Genomic DNA, 7,148 nt, shown 5'->3' on the forward strand with positions numbered 1-7,148 from the left:
TGTGACGCCTTTTTTTTATCTAATACACTATCAATTCATCACCAAATAACTACATCCTTATTTTGTCTAATAAACTAACATTTTGTACCTAAATAATATAAAAATAACAACATAACATACTCAATTACTCATCAAATTACTTATAGGAGTAACGACGTTATGACGGAATTTCACCAATGGGTATTCTGGGAATGAAAAAGGTAAACACAAGGGCACCATATGCAGAAACTTAAAATAAGGGGTACCATGTGTAATCTGAAAAACTTTGAGGATACCATAGGAAATTTCCGTAAATTTTATATCGAATTCAAATTTTTCTAAAAATATCCTACAAATAAAGTTAGAAATCAAATTTTGAATGAAATAGTTTAACAATATATTAATTTTAGACTTCTCTAGGTAGATGGTAAATAGCTTTTTTATTAAATTTGATATGCTATATCTTTCAATGTAATATGATCATTTAAGATTGTTATTCAAGATTATAAAGTTTAATTTAAAAAAGTAAAAGAAATTCATGACTTTAATAAACAGAATTATATACTAAAACAAATTTCTTAAATTATCAATGTTTTGAAAAATCTACAAAACATAAATGTGATTAGTAAGAAATTCAAAAAATTTAGACGATAAACTTTTCTTTGCTTGCATATAAGTTTATAAAATTTAAAAATTTCTTATTAAAGTAAATAAAACAATAAAAAATATTAATTAAATTAATCAAAGTGTTTCTAAAATTTTATATTTAAATGTATTTTCATATTATTATATTTGATTAAATTTCATTCAGATTTAAGTCGGAAAAGATACTCGCCACGGGTGTTTGTTAGTTCGTGGCTAAAAAAATATTTGCCACGGAGCAATTCGTGACAAAATAAAATTTCGCCACGGGTGTGACATAGCCCGTGGCTAAAATGATTATTTGCCACGGGTGTAGCCTAATTCGTGTCGGAAGTGACTTTTTGCCACGGGAAAAGTTATCTCGTGGCAAAAATTTTTTTCCAAAATAATGAATAAGTTTTTCCCGTGGCTAAGCAAAACTTAGCCACGAATTATAAATTCCCGTGGCATAATTCGTGGCGCAAGTGACAATTTGTTGTAGTGGTAGCTACCGTCTTCAGTATATTTCCAATAAAGGTAATCATCCGAAGCAAGCACAAGAGGTTCCATATCAAGTATATCTTTGGCTGTACGCGGCTCAAAAAACTTGAAAATAGACCTTGGGTTCCAGGAACCATCAGCAATTACTAAATCGGAGATAGTCGGAAATAAAGGGGGAAGGGGTTGCTTCCAAACTGGTTGTTTACCTTGTACCCAGAGACTAGAACCTATATCAAAGGAGGCTCCATTACCAACCTTCCATACTAAAGCAGGCTTACATTAAGCAACAATACGGCAAATTCCGTTCCAAACATAGGAAGGTTGAGCAACTTTAGATTTAATATCGTGTATATGAAGATCTTTTCGGTATTTCGGAGCGAGGTATTTTGCCAGTAATCCTGTGGGTTTATGATGAATGCGCCAAAAAATTTTTATGAGCGTTACCTGGCCGAGAGTTGTCACGGATTTGATGCCTAAGCCACCACTGTCCTTTGGAGCTTGTAGGTAAGGTTGAGATAACCAGTGAAGTGAGCGTTTTGTTACATCTTTGCTCCACCAAAAGGCAGTGATTAAGGAGTCAATCTTGCAGGAAATAGCTTGAGGTAAGGGAACATCAGCAAGAATGTGAGCTATTGAACCAATGAGAATGGAATTAATAATGATCAGTTTGCTAGCTTGTGATAAATGCAGAGAGGACCAAGAAGAGATTCGGGTTGTTAATTTATCAATTAGCCCATGAAAAGCAGTCGTCTTTTGTTTGGGAAGATCCACCGGTACACCTAAATAGTTACCAAAGGTAGGGGATTCTTTCATTTTTAAAATGGAGATCAAATGGGATCGGTAATCATCAGGTGAGTTGGGGCTAAATTTTATAAAAGATTTCTCAAGGTTAATCATCTGGCCCGAAGCAGCTTCAAAGCTTTTGAAAATATCACAGAGAGTCTCAAAGGAAGAAGGATTGGCCTTGCTGCAAATAAAAGCATCATCCGCATAAAATAGGTGTGAGAGAGGTGAAGCATATCGCGATATCTTGAGCCAAGAAATTTGATTCTTGTTCTCGGCATGCCTTAGCTGGCGAGACAGAATTTCCATACACATAATAAAAAGATAAGGGGAAAGTGGGTCACCTTGGCGCAAGCCACAAGTTGGACGGAATGAGACCGATGGTTCGCCATTAATCATAACACTGTAGGTAACCGTTGAAATACACTCCCAAATAATATTACGCCAGGCTGTAGGAAAACCAAATTGCTCCAAAACCGACATAAGGAAGGGCCACGACACACGATCAAAAGCCTTATGCATATCAAGCTTAAGCACCGAGTAGCAGTTCGTACCTCGTTTAGTCTTGTTGATATAGTGCATAATCTCATGGGCAATAAGACAACCATCAGACATGAGGCAGTCGGGAATAAAAGCTTGTTGGGAATCAGAGATAAGGGATGAAATTACCAATTTGAGGCGGTTGGCAAGACACTTAGAAGCCAATCGGTATAGAACATTGCAAAAGCTAATAGGTCGGTATTGCGTAACCAATTCAGGCTTATCAACCTTTGGTATGAGGACAATAAGAGTATTATTCCATTCTTTCAAAATAACTCCGGAGTTCAAGAACCGTAGGATAGCTGAAGTAACCAGGTGTCCTATTTGTGGCCAAAAGAGTTGGAAGAATTTCGGAGTTATACCATCCGGCCCAGGAGATTTAGATCCATCCATACCTTTCAATGCACGGAGGATATCATGTTCTGAGAATGGAGCTTGTAACAATGAACATTCAACAGGGCTTAGCTTGGGTAAATGTAGGCTTGAAAGTAACGGATCAATATGACCAAGAGGAGCTGCAGCGTCCAAAACATACTGAGGGGATAACAAATTTTTGAAATAGCTTAGGATTTCAGCTGAAATAGAATCCGAGGAGTGCAACCAGTCCCCATTAGCACATATAATAGCTAGGATACGGTGTTTTGCTGCACGCTGTTTCACCCGGCTGTAGAGAAATCGGGTAGGGAAGCCATCCAAAATTTTCGATTTGATCTTGGAGCGTTGTACCCAATATTGTCTTTGTGTACGCAAAGTATGTAAGCTTGAGGATCGAACTTGCCCGAATGAAGTAGCTGAAATGTCATCAACAATATTCATGGCAGCCACATTGCCACCGAATATGGAGACATGATTTTACTAATTTGAAGGACTCACCCTTCTTGAAGATCGTGTTTGAGATAAGATAGATCGGGTAATAGTGTGACCGATGCGATTGCTATTTTCTACTTTAAAGACAATAGTTCTTGTAATGGTTGTTTTGATTGGGATTATGCCTCATCTTTTGTAATTCGTGCTTGTACTTTGGACTTTATGTCAGCTATAACGCCTCTTTCTCCGGACCTTCTCTTGATGAATTCGGAAACTCTAATTTTTTTTAATATAATGTTTACTCTTTCTGACCAAAAAAACCTTACCTAGCTAGCTCATCTCTAGTTCTACGAACATTCGACTTCTTCATCCTCCCAATATAGGTAAATCATAATATATAGGAGACCATAAGGGAACATGAAAAAGAGTTACATCTGATAAATTACCTGCAATAATATTTGGTTTATTGAAACAGCAAATAAATTTATCAAAATGCCAAGGTTAGCCCTCCACAACCTTCGCTTTATCACGCCCCGAAGAGAATCTAAACAAGAAGACTAGAGATCAGCTAGCTACTACTATCCATACTTCTAGCTACTGAGTATCGAAGCCATAGCGAAAAAAGCAAACCAAACGAGCCCTTATTAAAAACATGTTTAATTTTCTATAATTATTCGATGTGGGAGTAGAGTATGGTGTTAAAAGATTGAGATATTCTTTTCGTGGTGCTTTAGTTGTTAGTAGGAACACACAATAATCCTTCCGTAAAGAGACATTAAGAAAGGCCAAAGCACAACTACTTCTAATAGAGAAAATACCAGAGTTAGGCTCCGTTTGGTAAGGCATTTCAGGTACCTGATTTGGTCAAAGTAGCTTATTTGACCAAAATTTCAGATACCTTATTTTTTTGTAAGCGTTTGGCAAGTAGCTTATTTAACCAAATAAGCTACCTGAAATGAAATGCTACCTAGAGTAGCATTTGAGATTTCAGGTACCTGATTTGGTTTAATTTTCCGTTTCTACCCTTTAAATCTATACTGTTAAATAATTATCATATCCTTTTACGTCATTTCATCAAAATCAGTTACCTTTTCAGTTAGTTTGCCAAACATCTTTTAATATAATCGATTCGTTATCGATTCCTAATTTTCACTACCTTATCGATTACCTTTTCGGGTTTAGTACCTTTTCGATTTTAATTTCTTTTCGCAGGTTTCAAATTACCTTTTCGATTCTTTTACCAAACAGAGCCTTAGTGTATTTCCAGTAGCACAAGTCCGATTCGGAGTTTGGAGAAAAGCGAGTAGATAGTATCGCCACATATATTAATAACTCGATCCAACTCGGATTGTGCGTTAAAATTTTGAAGAAAGCAAACAGGAATAGACGGTTTGGACGCAACAACAGTATTAATTCATTTAATCCAGCCGACCAGCCCCATTAAATGGCTAAGAGAGTGACCATTAATCCATTTGTCACGCCAAATATCAATAAAAGGGAAGGGTTTTTTTAATATTTTTTTCCAACTTTTGAATGTGAAGAGGCATGAATTTATTTGTATTTCATTTTCATTCTCTATGTTTTGTAGGTATATAGAAGATATAATGCGGGTCATATATCTAATTATTTAGGACACCCAAAAAACTACTCCATCTATGAAAGATGGCTAAGGATTACTAGCGTTTGTCGAAGAAGCTCCTCGTCGTAGAGGATCCCATATCCTTGGATCATAACAGATAAGTTTATATGGCTAATCAACTATAGTTGTTGATCAATCAAAAAAGTAGTATTGTTTCCTAAAAACCGGTTTAATAGTTTATAATTATTTGGTATGGGAGTTTGGTGTCAAAAGACATTATATACATTTTTCATTAGAGACATTAAAGTTCATCCTTCACCTTTCTCTTTTCATTTAAGTTTTTCTTCTACTTACTTCCCAATTATTTGTGTAATATAATCTTTATATTTTTTGTGATAGGTATTTTAATCAAAATTCGATAAATGATTGACATGGAAGGAGCATAATATGAATGTTTATTTATGTTGACAAGGTCGTGGTTTTTTAATGACAAAACCTTAGGATTGTGTTGAATCTATTATTGATTAAAATATTCTTTCTACATCTTAATCATTTGTTTGTATTTGATTAAAATACTCTTTACAAATTTTTTTAAAAAAAACAAATAAATAATTAGAACAAAGAGTATATTTCCTTCCAAATTTAATTATTGTAATAGCTCAAACCTAGACCTGTCAAACGGGTCGGGTGGGTCGGGTCATACGGGTCGAGGCAAAATACGGGTAGGGTCAAATACGGGTTGGGTCAGATACGAGTCGGGTCATACGGGTCACGGGTCGGGTTAGGTTCAGAATACGGGTCAAGAAATAATTTTTAACGCCTTTTTTAAACGATTTTTTTAATTTAAAAAATATATTTTTAAAAATTAAAATATGTTTAAAATTATTATTTTAGTCATATTCATCATATACAATAATTATATTGATATAATTATTAAAATAAAGTTTTTTAATAATTATTTTATTATTAAATATTATAAAAGTTATATAAATTTGACTTTTTAGTTGAATTTTTAATTTTAAGTAATAAAAAAATAATTTTGTAACTATATTTTCAAATATAATATATAAATAATAATATTTTTAATAAAATTCATGATTTTCCCTTGACCTAACGGGTCGACCCGTTCGGGTCGGGTCTCGACCCTAAAATAACGGGTTATTTCGGGTTTGTGTCAAACGGGTCGCGAGTCGAAAAAACCGGATTTGTAACCCTAAGAAAACGGGTCGGATCGGTCGGGTCGAGTTTTGACAGGTCTACTCAAACCTCAACCTTAATAGCAGAAAAGCTTCACAAAATCCAGTGTCACGTTCAACTTTGCGGCCCTTCAACTATTACATGCTCTATTTTATTTTGGTAATAATGACATTTACGTGTCGTTGATCAAAATGGTGAAACGAGGGCCATACTAGGGATTGTCGCACCTAAACAATAAAATAATGAACAATAAGTCTTGCTTAAGACGGATATATTCGTCTTAAGGTTAAGACGGGTCAAATACAATCAAATGGGGTAGTAAAAGACAAAAGTTTTAGCATTTTCTAGGCAACTAGTGGGTGATTTGGTATGTAGACGCGGCCTTCTCCCCCTCCTCCTCGGTTACTAGTATTAGGTGTATTATTAGGGATTGTCTTGGCTCTTGGGTTCGGGGTTGGTCCAGCCGATTGATTGCCCCTAACCCGTTTATTAGTGAGGTCCTTGCAATTAGAGAAGGGATTCGTTTTGCTACTCACTCCACTAACAAATTTGTGATCGCCTCAGATTGTATCAACGTTGTTACTGCCATTTTGCGAAATGACCCTCCTTGTAGTCCGTTTACTAATATCATTGTTGAGTGCAGGGAACTAGTACAAGCATCACCTCATTTGGAACTTGTGTTTGAGAGGAGGTCGGCCAACAAAGTGGCGGATGCACTTGCTAAGTTCTCCATCAATAACAAGAGTTCTTATAATGGTTGTTTTTTATGGGAACAAACCGCAAATTTTGTAACTGAACTGTGTATGGTAGACTTTTTAGGGGCTTGCACGCCCCCACCATGATGTACTCTAACCTTTCTTATTCCTTTTAATACATGTTCATTTCGGCAAAAAAAAAAAAGTAAATAAATTGAGTTGTATTGATTTTTTTCAAACTAATTTATTATTTCGCCCTGCTTCGAATTTTTCTCCTCTCAAACTTGATTTGGCAAATGATGTCAAATGATGTTATAAACCTAATCATATTATAGTGATTAGTCTTGGAATTTTATCATTTGGTAACATTAGCATTCAATTTTACATTATTATCTACAGGTTAAACTAATGAGTTCAACGGATGTGTTGATTTCTCCACATGGTGC

This window comes from Silene latifolia, chromosome 9, assembly GCF_048544455.1.
Source record: "Silene latifolia isolate original U9 population chromosome 9, ASM4854445v1, whole genome shotgun sequence".
Taxonomy (NCBI): domain Eukaryota; kingdom Viridiplantae; phylum Streptophyta; class Magnoliopsida; order Caryophyllales; family Caryophyllaceae; genus Silene; species Silene latifolia.